The 19,658-nt window shown below is 42.3% G+C and overlaps 1 protein-coding gene across 1 annotated transcript in view; it reads left to right on the top strand.

Annotated features, from left to right (window-relative positions):
• Positions 1 to 247: 247 nt before the first annotated feature.
• The window catches only part of LOC127526020 (craniofacial development protein 2-like), a 252,633-nt gene continuing 233,222 nt past the window's right edge, over positions 248 to 19,658 (top strand). Inside the window, exon 1 of the mRNA XM_051919851.1 lies at positions 248 to 288. The gene's annotated coding sequence lies outside the window, so the exon portion shown is untranslated. The remainder of the gene's footprint in view (positions 289 to 19,658) is intronic.

Genomic DNA, 19,658 nt, shown 5'->3' with positions numbered 1-19,658 from the left:
TGTACACGATATTAAAACTGTATTCAATGTAAAGCATAACCCAGCCACAGGGGATGCACAAACCAGTGTGTTTCTTCATGCCGGTCCCAAGCCCAGATAAATGGGGAGGGTTACATCAGGAAGGGCATCCAGTATAAAATTTTGCCAAATCAATATGTGGACAACAATACAAATTTCCTAACCGGATCGGTCGAGCCCCGGGTTAACAACGACCACGCCAGTACTGTTAGCCAACAGGGTGGTGGCGAAAATTAGGCTACTATTGGCCGAAGAAGAGGGGGGAGACATGTCTGGAGGCAGGAGGAGAGGAGAAAAGTAAAGAGAGTGTAACTGAGGGTAGGAACTTTGAATGTTGGCAGTCTGACTGGTAAGGGGAGAGAGTTAGCAGATATGATGGAGAGAAGGAAGGTTCATATATTGTGCGTGCAAGAGACTAAATGGAAGGGGAGTAAGGCCAGGTGGATCGGAGGTGGATTCAAATTGTTCTATCATGATGTGGATGGGAGAAGAAATGGGGTAGGAGTTATTCTAAAGAAACAGCATGTCAAGAGTGTTTTGGAGGTGAAAAGAGTGTCAGGCAGAGTAATGATTATGAAGCTGGAAACTGGAGGTGAGATGATGAATGTTGTTAGTGCAAAAGCACCGCAAGTTGGGTGTGCAATGGGTGAGAAAGAAAATTTTTGGAGTGAGATGGATGAAGTGATGAACAGTGTACCCAAGGGACAGAAAGTGGTGATTGGAGCGGATTTCAATGGGCATGTTGGTGAAGGGAACAGTGGAGACAAGGAGGTGATGGGTAGGTATGGTGTCAAGGAGAGGAATGAAGAAGGTCAGAGGATAGTGGATTTTGCCAAAAGGATGGACATGGCTGTGGTGAATACGTATTTTAAGAAGAGGGAGGAACATAGGGTTACATACAAGACTGGAGGAAGATGCACACAGGTAGATTACATCCTATGCAGAAGAGTTGATCTGAAGGAAACTGAAGACTGCAAAGTAGTGGCAGGGGAAAGTGTAGTTAAGCAGCATAGGATGGTGATCTGTAGGATGACGTTGGAGATCAAGAAGAGGAAGGGAGTGAGGGCAGAGCCAAGGATCAAATGGTGGAAGTTGAAAAAGGAAGACTGCAAGGTTGAGTTTAGGGAGGAGGTGAGACAGGCACTGGGTGGCAGTGAAGAGTTACCAGACAGCTGGGAAACTACAGCAGATGTAGTAAGGGTGACAGCAAGAAGGGTGCTTGGCGTGACATCTGGAAAGAGGAAGGAGGAAAAGGAAACCTGGTGGTGGAATGAGGAAATACAGGAGAATATACAGAGGAAGAGGATGGCAAAGAAGAAGTGTGATAGTTAGAGAGATACAGAAAGTAGACAAGAGAACAAGGAGATAAGGCACAAGGTGAAGAGAGAGGTGGCAAAGGCTAAAGAAAAGGCTTATGATGAGTTGTATGAGAGGTTGGGCACTAAGGAGGGAGAAAAGGACCTGTACTGATTGACTAGACAGAGGGACCAAGCTGGGAAAGATGTGCAGCAGGTTAGGGTTATAAAGGATAAAGATGGAAATGTACTCACAAGTGAGGAGAGTGTGTTGAGCAGATGGAAAGAGTACTTTGAGAGGCTGCTGAATGAACAGAATGAGAGAGAGAAGAGGTTTGGATGATGTAGAGATAGTGAATCAGGAAGTGCAATGGATTAGCAAGGAGGAAGTAAGGACAGCTATGAAGAGGATGAAAATTGGAAAGGCCGTTGGTCCAGATGACGTACCTATGAAAACATGGAGGTGTTTAGGGGAGATGGCAGTGGAGTTTTTAACCAGATTGTTTAATGGAATCGTGGAAAGTGAAAGGATGCCTGAGGAGTGGAGAAGAAGTGTACTGGTGCTGATATTTAAGAATAAGGGGGATGTGCAGGACTGCAGTAACTACAGGGGAATAAAATTGATGAGCCACAGCATGAAGCTATGGGAAAGAGTAGTGGAAGCTCGGTTAAGAAGTGAGGTGATGATTAGTGAACAGCAGTATGGTTTCATACCAAGGAAGAGCACCACAAATGCAATGTTTGCTCTGAGGATGTTGATGGAGAAGTTTAGAGAAGGCCAGAAGGAGTTGCATGGTGTCTTTCTGGACCTGCAGAAAGCATATGACAGGGTGCCTCGAGAGGAGCTGTGGTATTGTATGATGAAGTCGGGAGTGGCAGAGAAGTACTTAAGAGTTGTACAGGATATGTACGAGGGAAGTGTGACAGTGGTGAGGTCTGCGGTAGGAGTGACGGATGCAATCAAGTTTGAGGTGGGATTACATCAGAGATCAGCTCTGAGCCCTTTATTATTTGAAATGGTGATGGACAGGTTGACAGACGAGATTAGACAGGAGTCCCCATGGACTATGATGTTTGCTGATGACATTGTGATCTGTAGTGATAGTAGGGAGCAGGTTGAGGAGACCCTGGAGAGGTGGAGATATGCTCTAGAGAGGAGAGGAATGAAGATCAGTAGGAACATGACAGAATACATGTGTGTAAATGAGAGGGAGGTCGGTGGAATGGTGAGGATGCAGGGAGTAGAGTTGGCAAAGGTGGATGAGTTTAAATACTTGGGATCAACAGTACAAAGTAATGGGGATTGTGGAAGAGAAGTGAAAAAGAGAGTGTAGGCAGAGTGGAATGGGTGGAGAAGAGAGTCAGGAGTAATTTGTGACAGACGGGTATCAGCAAGAGTGAAAGGGAAGGTCTATAGGATGGTAGTGAGACCAGCTATGTTATATGGGTTGGAGATGGTGGCACTGACCAGAAAGCAGAAGACAGAGCTGGAGGTAGCAGAGTTAAAGATGCTAAGATTTGCACTGGGTGTGACGAGGATGGATAGGATTAGAAATGAGGACATTAGAGGGTCAGCTCAAGTTGGACGTTTGGGAGACAAAGTCAGAGAGGCGAGATTGCCTTGGTTTGGACATGTGCAGAGGTGAGATGCTGAATATATTGGGAGAAGGATGCTAAGGGTAGAGCTGCCAGGAAAGAGGAAAAGAGGAAAGCCTAAGAGAAGGTTTATGGATGTGGTGAGAGGGGACATGCAGATGATGGGTGTAACAGAACAAGATGCAGAGTACAGTAAGATATGGAAGAAGATGATCCACTGTGGCAACCCCTAATGGGAGCTGCCAAAAGAAGAAGATTCAATGTAAAGCATATTCTTTCAATAACTATTGTTAATTTTATTTTAATTTATACATCATCAGTTTAACAATAACATGTAAACATTGAACAAGCCATGCAAATATAAAGATGCAATGGGAGCAATAAGCTGCCACGTTCCAATTGTGTTCTGGTAATACATTAAATTTAATGATATTTTTTTTTATTTCTGCCATCACTATCATAATTAAATGTAGCTAAATGCAGTTTTACCTCTAGCAATTTGTTGCAACAAATATTATGTAATACTAACACTTTTTCTATGTTTTTAGGTGACTATAACTCTTTACTTTGCACCTAATCTAGGTAATGCATATCTAATCATGAAAACCACCATTTTTGATCTCCCTAAATATGAAAACATCATTTTAATATAAAGTTTGATTATAAATAGACATAAATAGTTGTGTATCGATATTATCAATTAGTTATAATGGGAAACAAAGACATATGATATTTGAGATATATTGCGCAACTAGAAGTGGTTCTGAAGACCATTCCTCTATCTCCATATACGAGAAAGTCGAGGTGAGAGCACTCCCGATTTTTTTTTATTTTCTTTCTCTCTCTTAAAATAAACATAACCTATTGCTAGGAAACAGCCTTTCTGTAATATCAAATTATACTTTGGCATTCAAAGACATCAATGGACAATTAGTTAAAGAGAATATGCTGTCACTGTTTTTCACAGTTTCAGCCATAGTTTTGGAGTCAATGTAAGGTTCATAAATTTGGCAGCCATGTTCATCAAAGTATGCATTTGAAGTAAAATATGTGTCACACCCTGCCAAAAGGAGATGAAAAGGACTCCCATTAAGAGAGTTGATAATGAAGACCCACGGGATGTTTTTGTACTCAGAACTCTCAAATTAGTAAACATGACCTAATGATTGTACATGACTCCAGCACAACCAATGACGAGGCTGCACAGCATCCCCCTTCTCAATGCACATCTAAATGACCAACTAAAGGAAGTTAACAGTGCTGTCTAGTTGGAAATTCAAACTTGCCATGTGAGAATAGCCACAGCATATGTAGTATAAACAGACCACAATGCTTATCTAAACTTATCTGCCCAAATAGCATTGCAATAATTTAAAAATGACGAACATATCATAGCAGACAGAAGCACTTCTCATATACAGTATATGGGGCTCATTACCTGCTGTGGTTTACATACAATGTGTGTTTCTCTGTGTGTCTTCTGTCACAGAGCTCATTACAGTATATAAATTAATCATTTTAAGCTTTATTTACCAGGTGCTGTTATCTGTTTTAGCTGTCTGTTTTCTCTCCTTGTTAAGTCTTCAGTTTCTAATAGATGAGTAAAAATGAGACACTACAACTCTGAATGTTTAAAGTGCACTGACAGGAGGAAGTTGGGCGCTGATTATTAGGAAAAAGATCTCTGTGGGCGAAGCCTTTCCAGTGGTGGATTTGTGATAGATAGATAGATAGATAGATAGATAGATAGATAGATAGATAGATAGATAGATAGATAGATAGATAGATAGATAGATAGATAGATAGATAGATAGATACTTTATTAATCCCAAGGGGAAATTCACATACTCCAGCAGCAGCAGTATACTGATAAAAAACAATAAATTAAACAATAAATTAAACAGTGATAAAAATGCAGGTATAACAGACAATAACTTTGTATAATGTTAACGTTTACCCCCCTGGGTGGAATTGAAGAGTTGCATAGTGTGGGGGAAGAACAATCTCCTCAGTCTGTCAGTGGAGCAGGACATTGACAGCAGTCTGTCGCAGAAGCTGCTCCTCTGTCTGGAGATGACACTGTTTAGTGGATGCAGTGGATTCTCCATGATTGACAGGAGCCTGCTCAGCGCCCGTCACTCTGCCACGGATGTCAAACTGTCCAGCTCCATGCCTACAATAGAGCTTGCCTTCCTCAACAGTTTTTCCAGGCGTGAGGCGTCCTTCTTCTTTATGCTGCCTCCCCAGCACACCACTGTGTAGAAGACGGCACTCGCCACAACCATCTGATAGAACAGCTTCAGCATCTTATTGCAGATGTTGAAGGACGCCAGCCTTCTAAGGAAGAAATATAGTCGGCTCTGTCCTCCATTGCACAGAGCATCAGTATTGGCAGTCCAGTCCAATTTATCATCCAGCTGCACTCCCAGGTAGGTAGGTAGGTAGGTAGATAGATAGATAGATAGATAGATAGATAGATAGATAGATAGATAGATAGATAGATAGATAGATAGATAGATAGATAGATAGATAGATAGATAGATAGACATACTTCAGCAGCAGTATACTGATACAAAAAACAATATTAAATTAAAGAGTAATAAAAATGCAGGTAAAAACAGACAATAACTTTGTATAATTTATAGGTCTGCACCCTCTGTACACAGTCACCTCAGATAATCACAGGGTCCAGGTGGGGCCTGGGCCTCCTAAAATCCATCACCAGCTAATTGGTTTTGCTGGTGTTCAGTTGTAGGTGGTTTGAGTCGCACCATTTAACAAAGTCCTTGATTAGGTTCCTATACTCCTCCTCCTGCCCACTCCTGATGCAGCCCATGATAGCAGTGTCGTCAGCGAATTTTTGCACGTGGCAGAACTCTGAGTTGTATTGGAAGTCCAATGTATATAGGCTGAACAGGACCAAAGAAAGTACAGTCCCCTGTGGCGCTCCTGTGTTGCTGACCACAATGTCAGACCTGCAGTTCCTGAGACGCACATACTGAGGTCTGTCTTTAAGATAGTCCACGATCCATGCCACCAGGTATGAATCTACTCCCATCTCTGTCAGCTTGTCCCTAAGGAGCAGAGGTCAGATGGTGTTGAAGGCGCTAGAGAAGTCCAGAAGCATAATTCTTACTGCACCACTGCCTCTGTCCAAGTGGGAGAGGGATCGGTGTAGCATATAGATGATGGCATCCTCCGCTCCCACCTTCTCCTGGTATGCGAACTGCAGAGGGTCGAGGGCATGGCAGACCTGTGGCCTCAGGTGGTGAAGCAGCAGCCACTCCATGGTCTTCATCACATGTGACGTCAGAGCGACAGGCCGGAAGTCATTCAGCTCACCAGGACGTGATACCTTTGGGACTGGGGTGATGCAAGATGTTTTCCAAAGCCTGGGGACTCTCCCCTGTTCCAGGCTCAGGTTGAAGATGCGCTGTAGAGGACTCCTCAGCTCCAATGCACAGGCCTTCAGCGGTCATGGTGATACTCCATCTGGACCCGCTGCTTTGCATGAAGTCTCCTCAGCTCTCTGCTTACCTGGGCTGTTGTAATTGTGGGTGGGGGGAAACTCTCTCCTATGCTGGTATCAGCAGAAGGATGGGTGCAGGGTGCAGTACTCCTTGGTGAGAGTGGTTAGGGTGGTCAAACTTGTTAAAGAAGTTGTTCATCTGGTTTGCTCTCTCCCATCTCTCTCGATGGTGGCACCCTGCTTCGAGCTGCAGCCAGTGATGATCTTCATCCCATCCCACTCTTCCTTCATGCTGTTGTTCTGCAACTTCTACTCCAGCTTTCTCCTGTACTGCTCTTTCGCCACCCTGTGCTGGACTCGGAGTTCCCTCTGCACGCGCTTGAGCTCATGCAGATCATGGCCTTTAAAAGCCCTTTTCTTCTGGTTCAAAAGGCCCTTGATGTCACTTGTAATCCGTGGCTTGTTGTTAGCATAGCAGCGTACTGTTCTTACTGGAACTACAATGACCATACAGAAGTTGACGTAGTCAGTAGTGCAGTCAACAACCTCCTCAATGTTCTCACTATGTGATCCCTGCAGGATATCCCAGTCCGTAGTTCCAAAGCATTCTCTCAGAGCCTGCTCTGCCTCAGGGGACCACTTCCTGAATGAGTGTGTGGTTGTAGGTAGCTCCCTCACTCTTGGTTTGTAGTGAGGCCGAAGCAGAACCAGGTTATGATCTGCTTTCCCAAGCGCAGGCAGCGGGGTGACGCTGTATGCATCTTTAATGTTTGCATACAGTAAGTCAATAGTCTTATTTCCCCGGGTGTTACAGTCCACATACTGGGAGAAGGCAGGTAATGTTTTGTCCAGCGTCACATGGTTAAAATCTCCAGCGATTAGCACAAGCGCCTCAGGGTGCTGCGTTTGTAACTTAGCAACAGCAGAATGAATGATGTCACCCGCTATCTCCACGTTCGCCCGAGGAGGGATGTAAACAGTAACAACAATGACGTGTCCAAACTCTCTGGGCAAGTAATAGGGACGCAGACTTATGGCCAACAGTTCGATGTCCCTACAGCAAGTGGAGATTTTAACGTTTACATGTCCAGAGTTGCACCACCTTGTATTTATATAGAGAGTGAGTCCACCTCCTTTGTGCTTCCCGCAGGTATTTGCGTCTCTGTTTGCTCTAACTGTGCTAAACCCGGGTAGCTCCATGTTAGCATCTGGGATGTTAGTTATTAGCCATGTTTCACAAAAACACACCAAACTGCATTCTCTGTAGATCCTGACATTTTTAACTAGTGCAGCCAGTTCGTTGATCTTATTTGGTAGTCAGTTCACATTTCCCAGGATCACAGAAGGCACCAAAGGCCTGTATCGCCATTTTCTCGAAAGATGCTTAGCCTTTAGCTTAGCTCCGGCTCTGCTGCCACGATACTGCCTTCTTACCTCGTCAGATAGATTGGGAACCACACTGGTGCGAGCATTTGTTCTCAGTGCTTGAAGCTGACTACTTGAATAGACGAGTCTCGGCGTGTAAAAATCCATGTCCAAGTAGTAAAAAGTGTCCAGGGAATGAGTCCACATAAAAGAAAGTGGTAGGAGTGATCAATGAAATAGAGAAAAAAGCAGAAAGATAAAGTCGTACACAGAGCTGCTGGAAAGGCTGCCACTCGCGGCGGTGCCTGAGTGATGAACATAAATAAACAGGAATTATATAGAAATATGAATATATGATAATTAAAAAAACAATAAAATAGAAAATACACATAAACCTGGAAATAAACCCTGGCTGACACAAAATAATAAAGCTGCTTTGTCCTTGTGCTGTGCTACTGTGACCCCCAAAGAAGACAAATGTCAAAAAGCTAGTGATATCCAGTTGTGTAAGAAGACCCTGAACATCAGATAAAAGTATTTTGGGAGAACAACTTTACTGTTATTGTTAGATCAGGCTCTTTATACGAAGCATGTCATTATGGCTGCTTTTTTGCATTTGTTGGAAGATCATGTTAGAATCTGAGAATTCTGTCACTTAGTATTTCCACTTTGTTTATTTTATCTGCATCATACTTTTATACTTCCTTTTAGCATTACCAGCAAACCCACAGGTATTGTGCCACATTGGTTTGCCTTAGCATGCTGTACTGACAAGCTAGAATGGCAACACAATAGGCAAACAAGTCCTAAAGACCTTGTTACACTCATAAAAAAATATTTCCAAAATGTGAAAATCACATGAGACACCCTGCATTAAGTTTTGCTACTCTATCTCAGTTTTCCTATGAATGCTACAAGCTAAGGTAGTTCAACAGTTTCCAGTATCTTTCTTCAAGGCTGGTCAATTTTTAAATGTTCTAAACTGACATGCATATGTCAGTGACACACGTGATCTGTGATAAACCTGTGCAGTCTGACACATGTCCATTTCTCTTTAGCCTGATGTCACTGACTATAAGATGAGAGAGCCTGTGAACCAGGGGTGTGCTTCTCCTTTTTGGTCACAGTCTTGCTCTTGTTGAAATGTGTCCATTCTTTTGACAGATAATCTTGAGCGTACAATTGTTCAAGCCTAGACACTAGAAACTACACAAGAATATAAATAGCTTTAAATAAACATCTATTTCTGTGACTACATGAAGCTGCAGCTATCAGCTTTCATTCTGCTCATGTGTGAAATCTGAACTCCACTTCACGATGCCAAAAGTCATTTTTCAACACGTCTTATCATAAGGTTTCTCTTAGTGTTGTATACTTGAGCAGTTGTGCTGTTCTTTTCTGCAAGGAATGTTGGCTTATGCACAGAAATGAGATTCAGTCCCTCAGATGCCTACTTCTTATTTTCATTTACTCCTGCAATTATGAACTTGAATTTGTTTAGTAATATTATTTCCACTCTCTGGAATCTGTGCTGCTTCATAAGTTGATCATAAACAATGACAACAGATAGACTTAATGACAAACTCAAAGGCAAGCGTGTCAGTTGACTGAATATATGGTATGTCATTTACTACTAACAAACACTCTTGTAATAATTTGAGAACAAACAGTAAAATTATAATTTAATCTTCTTGAAAGAAGATTTGCTAAAATGTATTTGGATTCTGTTCTTACTTTGGTCAAGTAGCTTCTTCTCACTAAAAAATCAATGGGTGACACAATGCCACGTTAGGGTTATTTATATACAGCGATTTACATACAGTAACACAATACCAATAAGAAACCGCAAATCGGACACCATACAATAAACACAATGTCAGGTGTGTTAGAATTGCTTTGCCTTTTAAATTTTGTCATCTTTATTATGCAACATTTCCAAACTTTGTTGTGCCTAAGGGGGGCTTTGAGATATGCAGAATCTATTTTTGCACTTGAAATGTTTATTTAAATTATATATGAAGATGGTTATAAATTAATGTCTTTTCAGTTCTTGTTTTTCCTAATGACATCACCATTTTTGGATCAAGAATCTTATGGTTGTTATGGTTGCCAGCTGAGAATTCAAAGGATGTAATGTCACCAATGCAGTGTTTTTAAAGGTGAGCACCATGCACTCCTGGTTGTTCCGAGATTGGACGAATACCTTTTGAGCAGCATGTGCTTTGTGTTGTATTTTGACATTTAGTAAAAAGACTTCTTGCTTGAATTAAAAGAAACGAATATTTGTTTCTATTTTGACTATGACAAAAGGCACTATATAAAATAAATATTCTGCTACTACCATAAGAGTAGAACTGCTTAAATGTTGGGGGCTACCTGGTTTTAATAATCAGGGGATTTGGAATTGCTCTGTACCCAAAAAAGCTAATATGCTAAAATCCTTTCAAAATTTTTGTCTCTTTAAACTTTGCTTACATATGAAGAGATAATCATAGGGCAAACACAAAACAAGTAGAGGAACAAGCAATAATTAAAAACAGCCACTACTCTAGTCATTCCTTTACAAATCTGACAGATGGTGTTGGTTTTCTCACCTCTTAAATACGAAGAAGCACAGCACAGCAAAAAAGTGCCACGTCTCCAAATCAGTGCTATCTGCTCCAGGTAGAAACCAATGGCCTTAAAACATAGTGTTACCCTAATGTCTGTCCTTCCTGGACCTGCTTTTTGTTTGATGGGTACAATGTTTTTTAGGCTGTTTGCCTTCAAAACACATGTATGGCTTGGAGAAGACATGCAACAATTTTAGAGAATTGAGTCAAGTGGAAGTTGAGATGCAACTTTATTTATAGCTCTTTCAGTAAGTCCGCAGACCCCTTCACATTCTACACATTTTCTTATGTTGCAGCCTGATGCTAAAATCATTTTAAGTCTTTTATTTCTTCATCAAACAGCACTCAATATTCCCAAATAACAAAACTTGAGGAATTGTTGCAAATTTCTTAAAGAACAATACAACTGAAATAGATAGATACTTTATTAATCGCAAGGGGAAATTCACAAATATCACATTAACAGAAATATTAAGACTTTGTTGTGACACTTGAAATTTGACCCAGAGGCATCTCATTCTACTGATCACCACTGAGAAATTTCTATACCTTTTTTGGAGTCCACCTGTTAATTTAATTCATTGGACTGATTAGGAAAGCCCACACCTGTCTATAGAGGGTCCCACAATTGAACAAAAACAAAACCATGAGGTCAAAGTTAATGTCTGCAGATCTTAGAGATGGAATGGTGTCATGGTACAGATCTGGGGGGTACTACAAAGAGTGTCTTCAGCATTGAAGGTCCCCAAGTGCACATTGACCTCCATAATTCTTAAATGGAAGACTTTGGGAACAACCACAACTCTTCCTGAAGCTGGTTGCACATCCAAACTGAGCAATCAGGGGAGAAGAGCCTTGGTAGGAGAGATGACTGAGAACCCAACGGCTGAGACCCAGAGAACTAGTGTGGAGATGGGAGAAACTTCCAGAAGGATAGCTAGTACTGTAACATTCCATGAATCTGGGCTTTATGTCAGAATGGCTAGATGACACATGAAAGCTAGCTTGGACTTGGCCAAAAGACACCTAAAGGCCTCTCAGACTATAAGAATCAAGTTTCTCAGGTCTAAAGAAAGCAACACTGAATTGTTTGGCCACATTTCTAAGCACCACGTTAGGAGGAAATCATAAACTGCTTATCACCTTTGCAATTGCATTCCAACAATGAAGCATTGTGGTGGCAGCATGATGATGTGGGGTTGGAGACTAGACAGGGTTGAGGAAATGCTAAATGAAGCAAGGTATAGAGATATACTGAATGAAAACCTATTGTAAAGCATTCTGGATCTGGGCCGATAGTTCATCTTCAAACAGGTGAATGACTGTAATCACAAAGAAAAGAAAACACAGTAGTGGCTTAGGGTCAGCTCTGTGAATGTTCTTGAGTAACCCAGCCAGAGCTCAGACTTGAACCCAACTGAACATCTCTGGAGAGGCCTGAAAATAGCTGTCCACTGATGGTCTCCATCCAATTTGAAAGAGCTTGAGGGGATCTGCAGAGAAGAAGGGCAAAAAAATCCCCACATCCAGATGTTCAAAGATTGTCACGCTAGCCCAAGAAGACTCCAGGCTGGAATTCCTGCCAAAGAGGCTTCAATGAAGTACTGAGTAAAGAGTCGGCATACTTGTGTCAATGAGAGATTTCAGTTTTTTATTTTTAATAAATTAGCAAAATAATCTCAAATCTTGGTTTTGCTTTGTCATTCTGTGGTATTGAGAGTCTGATGAGGGGAAAATGTTTTGAAATGATTTTAGCACAAGGCTGTAGCATAACAAAATGTGACAAATGTAAGGCATCTGAAGAGTTTCTGAAGGAGCTGTATATTTGTTTAAGATGCATGGCCTCCAGTCACAGTTGCCTCAAGTTTTGCAAACTTCATATTGTGCATTGATTGATTGATATTTAATTAAAATTAATTTCTCCTGAAAGATTACAGTGTGTGCAAGTTGGGGACTGCTTTTTTTGGTTCTGTTGCTCTTAAAAGCTCTTTGTGATGGTGTTAATATTGTAGCTGTATTAGTATGTGTATGGAGTTCAGTGACACTGCTACTTGTTAAGTCAACATACACCATGTCAGTACTCCGTAGCTGATAAACAAATATGGGACTTCATTTTATTGAACAGAAAACACAAAGCAATAACTTTGACATAAACAATGATCAAAGAAAATCTAGCAAAACTACAGGAAAACATGAGGAAACTTGAGGATAAAATCAGAGTACTTGGTGCTCACCTGGAAGAAGTTAAGAAAACAAACTTTTTTAGTTGCTGCATTTGAAATGTTATTCTTTTAAATATATGTGTATGTGGGTTAGCTATTAAATAACTGTTGTCACAAAAACAAAACATACTCATATGAAGGTTTGGGGCAGCCACCCGTATAATATGGTATCCTGGCTGCAAAGTCGTTTTTATCAAAATAAACAGCACTGATGTGCATACAACTGAGTCCAACACAAGACTGAGGAATTAGGGAAAAGGGCAGGGTTTTAAAGGGGAAGACAGGAAGTGAGGTCATAAGGATCAGGCCCATGTTCTTCAGCCATTGGTTCGAGACCAGACGTGACGTCAGAGGGGCCGGAGCCGGTAAGGTCTCCTTCCATTGGCTCGGTCCCGGAAGAGACGTCAAGAGAGCCAGATGGAATCTCCCGGGAATGGTCTACAGGAAAGAGAGAAAAAGAGTCAGTGCACTCTGCCAGCTCCTGGCATGCCTCAGAACTGACGTCACTCAAGCCCTTTAGCTGCCTCCCATGCGCACGTGTGTGACACTGTAAGTGACAATAGACTTAATGCAAGTGTACATGGGGGTTTGTATGTTTATGGGCACATGCACATGTGTGAATTTACATAAGCATACTTTTTTATATATACTGTATAAAAGTGTATGAAACTTCTTTATTTTCTGTTTGATTCTGGTTGCATAACAGAAGGGGTAAAATGTTTAATCAATCATTTTGATACTTCACTATCAGAATTTCAAGAGATTCAAAATCACTTTGATTAAAAGTATGCTTTTTTCCAGTGAACTCTCTATCACACCAGAATAGACTGAACACCTATCTGTTCCTTCTATTAATACAGTTTAGGGATTAATATGTCAAGTAAATGTAAAGACAGTTTTAATCACAACACATGCTAACAGCATGGAAAAAATCAATAAAGGTGCAGAGCAGGGAGCATCAGTACTATTAAGATGAACATCCTTTCCAAGCTCCTATCTCTATTTCCAAGCATCCCTTTATACATTAAAAAACTGTTCTTTAAGAAATTTAGACTAAATTATAACCATTTCATTTATGTGGAATTTGAGACGTCCACACATTCAAAAAATCTAAAGGTGCCATGGCACTACCCAACTTACAATTTTATTACTGGGTGGCAAATATACACAGTATAAAGACCTGGAAATCAGCACAAATTAATGAGTTTACACAAGCCTGGTCTACAATGGAAATAAAATCTTGTACTTATTTATATGCCCTGCTTTGTGCTTCTGTAAAATCTAATTTTCACCAGTACACCAATATCCAAATTGATCCCATTTACCAATTATCCACCAATCACTCAGAAAATGGAACCAATGCAGGATGCACTTCAAAGCAGACAAGCTTTTATCTGTTGCTCCTCTACATGAAAATCACATTTTTCTACCCTGTCAGACCTACTGAATATTTAATCTTTGGAAAACGCTTGGGATAAAGACATTTCAAGAACTGTATATTGATAACATATTTGCATCTTATGAACAATTACTCTTCAAATTTAACTTTTAAGCATCACCATTTTCCACTACTTTTAAATTAGAAGTGTAGCTAAAAGAAACTTACCCAATTATCCAGACCTCACATCCATTTATATACCAGAAGAAATACTGGTCAGTCTTGAAGACTCGGACAGCAAGTCAACAATATATAAGAACATCTCAAAGAATCTTCCCTTCAAAGATCCAAGTATTCAGTGGGGAAAGGATCTTTGAAATCAATATCTCAGAAAAGGAGTTGAATTCAGCCATACATAGAATACTCTCAGAATACACTCTACCTCTGTAAGTGCAAAGCATTTAATAATTCCGCTTAAAATCTTTCCTCGATAACATTTGTCTTATTTAAAATTGTTCAAAATGTATCCAGGGCAAGAGTCAACCTGTAAGCATTGCAGTCTTGTGAATTTCCCCTTGGGATTAATAAAGTATCTATCTATCTATCTATCTATCTATCTATCTATCTATCTATCTATCTATCTATCTATCTATCTATCTATCTATCTATCTATCTATCTATCTATCTATCAGTCTAGCTCCAGCTTCAAATCCCACATGTTATGGAACTTCACAGAATCAACAACATAATAATAATAGTAATAATAATAATAATAATAATGCATTTTATTTATATAGCACCTTTCCAACATCATTTTGGACAAAATCTTTGGATAGTCATCAGATAGCCTTGATGTCCCAATCACTTCTAACAAATTAACAGCCGTGTTCGGTGTACTTCCAGATGGGCTTAAAGTGGAAAAGGACAAACAAACTGTAATTGCCTTTACTACACTATTAGATAGATAGATAGATAGATAGATAGATAGATAGATAGATAGATAGATAGATAGATAGATAGATAGATAGATAGATAGATAGATACTTTATTAATCCCAATGGGAAATTCACAAATTCATATTAGCATGTAGACTTATCTTGCTTAACTGGAAGTATCCCAACAAAACTTTTATAAGTCAGTGGATAACTGTACTGTTCTCTACTGTTTGAAATTGGGGAAAAAAAATAAACTCTCACTTAGAGAATTTGTTTAAAACTTTTTTTTTATTGTTTTTGCCCATGCTCATGTCCCAACTCTCTTTATCTCAGATCTCAGTTGGGTGCAGTGTGAGTTGGGTGGTGGCCGAAGGCAGGGACCTTGGCGGTCCAATCCTCGGCTACAGAAGCTGGCTCTTGGGATGTGGAATGTCACCTCTCTGAAGGGGAAAGGAGCCTGAGCTTGTGCATGAGGTCGAGAGGTTCCGGCTAGATATAGTCGGGCTCACCTCAACGCACATTGTGGACACTGGAACCAATCTCCTTGAGAGGGGCTGGACTCTCTACCACTTTAGAGTTGTCCCCAGGGAGAGCAGCCGAGCGGGTGTGGGCATACTTATTGCCCCCCGACTTGGAGTCTGTTCATTGGGGTTTACCCCAGTAGACGAGAGGGTAGCCTACCTCTTCTTTCGGGTGGGGGGACGGGTCCTAACTGTTGTTTGTGTGTATGCACCGAACAGCAGTCTGGAGTTACCCACCCTGTTTGGAGTCCCTGGAGGGGGTGCTAGAGGGCACACCTTCTGGGGACTCCCTCATTCTGCTGGGAGACGTCAATGCTCACGTGGGCAATGACAGTGAGGCCTGGAAGGGCGTGATTGGGAGGAATGGCCCCCACGATCTGAACCCAAGCGGTGTTTTGTTATTGGACTTCTGTGCTCGTCACAGATTGTCCTTAACGAACACTATGTTCAAGCATAGGGGTGTTCATATGTGCACCTGGTATCAGGACACCCTAGGCCTCAGTTGGATGATCGACTTCGTGGTCGTGTCGTCGGACTTGTGGCCACATGTCTTGGACACTCGGGCAAAGAGAGGGGCAGAACTGTCAACTGATCACCACCTGGTGGTCAATTGGCTTTGATGGTGGGGGAAGATGCCAGTCAGGCCTCGTAGGTCCAAAAGTATTGTGAGGGTCTGCTGGAAATGTCTGGCAGAGTCCCCTGTCAGAAGTAGTTTCAACTCCCACCTCCAGCAGAACTTCGACCACATCCCGAAGTAGGTGGGGGACATTGAGTCCGAATGGGTCATGTTCCGTGCTTCTATTGTTGAGGCGGCTGACCGGAGCTGTGGCCGTAAGGTGGTCAGTGCCTGTCATGGCGGCAATCCCCGAACCCGTTGGTGGACACCGGCAGTGATGGATGCCGTCAAGCTGAAGAAGGAGTCCTACAGGACCCTTTTGTCCTGTGGGACTCTGGAGGCAGCTGATAGGTACCGGAAAGCCAAGCGGAATGCAGCTTTGGTGGTTGCTGAGGCAAAAACTCGGGCATGGGAGGAATTTGGGGAGGCCATGGAGAATGACTTCTGGACGGCTTTGAGGAGATTCTGGTCCACCATCCAACATCTTAGGAGGGGAAAGTGGTGCAGTGTCAACACTGTGTATGGTGGGGATGGTGCGCTGCTGATCTGAACTTGGGATGTTGTGGGTCAGTGGGGGGAGTACTTTGAAGACCTCCCCAATCCCACTAACATGCCTTGCAATGAGAAAGCAGAGCCTGGGGACTCAGAGGTGGTCCCTCCCATCTCTGGGACTGAGGTCACCGAGGTGGTCAAAAAACTCCTTGGTGGCAGGGCCCCTGGGGTGGATGAGATACGCCCGGAGTTCCTCAAAGCTCTGGATGTTGTAGGACTGTCTTGGCTGACATGCCTCTGCAACATCGCATGGACATCGGGGACAGTGCCTCTGGATTGGCAGACCATAGTGGTGGTCCCCCTCTTTAAGAAGGGGGACCAGAGGGTGTGTTTCAACTACAGAAGGATCACACTCCTCTGCCTCCCTGGAAAAGTCTATTCGGGGGTCCTGGAGAGGAGGGTCCGTCAGATAGTTGAACCTCAGATTCAAGAGGAACAGTGTGGTTTTTGTCCTAGTCGCGGAACAGTGGACCAGCTCTACGCCCTTGGCAGGGTCTGGGAGGTGCATGGGAGTTTGCCCAACCAGTCTACATGTGTTTTGTGGACTTGGAAAACTCATTCAACCGTGTCCCTCTGGGAGTCCTATGGGGTGTGCTCAGAGAGTATGGGGTACCGGACCCCCTGATAAGTCTGTTCGGTTCCTGTACAACCGGTGTCAGAGCTTGGTCTGCATCGGCAGTAAGTCAAACCCGTTTCCGGTGAGAGTTGGACTCCGCCAGGGCTGCCCTTTGTCACCGATTCTGTTCATAACTTTTATGGACAGAATTTCTAGGCAGAGCCAGGGCATTGAGGGGGTCCGGTTTGGTGGGCTCAGGATCGAGTCACTGCTTTTTGTAAATGATGTTGTCCTGTTTGCTTCATCAGGCCGTGATCTTCAGCTCTCCCTGGATTGGTTAGCAGCCGAGTGTGAAGCGGCTGGGATGGGAATCAGCACCTCCAAATCCGAGACCATGGTCCTCAGCCGAAAAAGGGTGGAATGCCCACTCAGGGTTGGGAGCGAGATCATGCCCCAAGTGGAGGAGTTCAAGTATTTTGGGGTCTTGTTCAGGAGTGAGGGAAGAATGGAGCGTGAGATTGACAGGCGGATCGGTGTGGCGTCCACAGTGATGCAGGCTCTGCATCAGCCTGTTGTGGCAAAAAAGGAGCTGAACCGTAAGGTAAAGGTCTGCGAACAATAACTACAAAGAGGACTATTTCATTTATGTTAGGTAGAATGCCCAGAGGGGACTGGGCGGTCTCGTGGCCTGGAACCCCTACAGATTTTATTTTTTTCTCCAGCCTTCTGGAGTTTTTTTTTGTTTTTTCTGTCCACCCTGGCCATCGGACCTTACTCCTTTTTATGTTAACTAAGGTTGTCTTATTTTAATTTCTTATTTGTCTTTTATTCTTCTTTTCTTCATTATGTAAAGCACTTTGAGCTACTTTTTGTATGAAAATGTGCTATATAAATAAATGTTGTTGTTGTTGTTGTTGTCTCAATTTACCAGTCGATCTACGTTCCTACCCTCACCTATGGTCATGAGCTATGCGTAGTGACCAAAAGAACGAGATCACGAATACAAGCGGCTGAAATGAGTTTCCTCTGCAGGATGTCTGGGCTTTCCCTTAAAGTAAGGGTGAGAAGCTTGGTCTTCCAGGAGGAGCTCAGAGTAGAGCCGCTGCTCCTCCGCATCGAGAGGAGTCAGAGGAGGTGGCTCGGGCATCTGATCAAGATGCCTCCTGGATGCTTTCCTGGTGAGGTGTTCCGGGCACGTCTAACCGGGAGGAGGCCCCTGGGAAGACCCAGGACACGCTGGAGGGACTATGTCTCCCGGCTGGCCAGGGAACGCCTTGGGATTCCCCTGGAACAGCTAGAAGAAGTGGCTGGGGAGAGGGAAGTCTGGGCATCTCTGCTCAAGCTGCTGCCCCCGCGACCCGACCTTGGATAAGCAGAAGAGGATGGATGGATGGATGGATAGTTTGACTTTGAAGTCATGTTTTATATAAGTTTTGGCTTGATTGTATGCAATGTTATCTTCTTAAGCAAAATTAATAAAGAAAAAAACAAACAAACACAAATCCACACACCTTATGTATTCCTTGCACCTGTTCTTTTTTTTTCATGTAATGTGAGCTTCTTGAGGAAAGATATGAAGCCCGAAGTTTATATTTTGGAAACCAACAAATATCAAACAGCTGAAGCAGATCAGTGAGGAGGAATGGGTCCAAATTCATCTATAGTTGGTAAGGCCAGAAAGGGAGAGATTATGTCTTCATATAAGTTATTGGGTATTGCATAATTTTATCAGTGAACAAAACATGCATAGAAATGGAACATTACTTATGTATTCAGGGTCCTTTAATTTTAACATCCTCTGTGAAAAACAGAAGTAATGGAAAGTGAAACATGGTGTTTGACATTTACCACTCTAATATGATAGTAGTGGCAAAAAAATTGCACTTGAAATGGGTGTAGTCCACCAGTATGATAATGAACTTGAGTATGAAGTTTGAACACGTAGACACCATGTCATGGGGAATTATTTATAGAGGCTGCCATGTATAGCAAAGATAAGGAGCTGTTGATACTGCTTATGTGTTCCTTCGTTCCTGCAGTAAAAGCCAATGTGGAAGTCCAAAATAAAAGCAGTGTTCATTTGGAAAAAAAATGACAATAGCATTGAAAGCATTAATATGAAGCAATGCAAGATTGTGAAGAAATATTAAAGCAAAAGCCTGAAAAGCTGAACCTTATAATGACACTGGTCTTATATTAAGGAGATAATGAAGTACTTTGTAAGCTGTGGAATGTGAATGACGTTTGTTTATGCTGGAGGTTTTTGTGGTTGCTCAACTTGCAATATGATATAAGATTTCAGTAATGTTTCCAGCACTTATGGCCAAGCCTTTACAAAGCAAAGGAGGAGAGATCTGTATTTTCAGGTTGTGAAAATGTGCTTAAGTAGTGCATCTGTAGAGGTCTGTCACTGCGTTGCGTAAAGTGGCTATACTGTATGTAAGTGCCATTGCTGTGGAAGAGTGTGTACAATATGTGGGGAGGTAGGGTATTTTCAAGTGACACCGAGGTTTGAGCATTGCT

This window comes from Erpetoichthys calabaricus, chromosome 16 (assembly GCF_900747795.2).
Source record: "Erpetoichthys calabaricus chromosome 16, fErpCal1.3, whole genome shotgun sequence".
Lineage (NCBI taxonomy): Eukaryota > Metazoa > Chordata > Cladistia > Polypteriformes > Polypteridae > Erpetoichthys > Erpetoichthys calabaricus.
The sequence above is the reverse complement of the archived record's forward strand: the minus strand, read 5'-3'. Positions and strand labels throughout refer to the sequence as shown.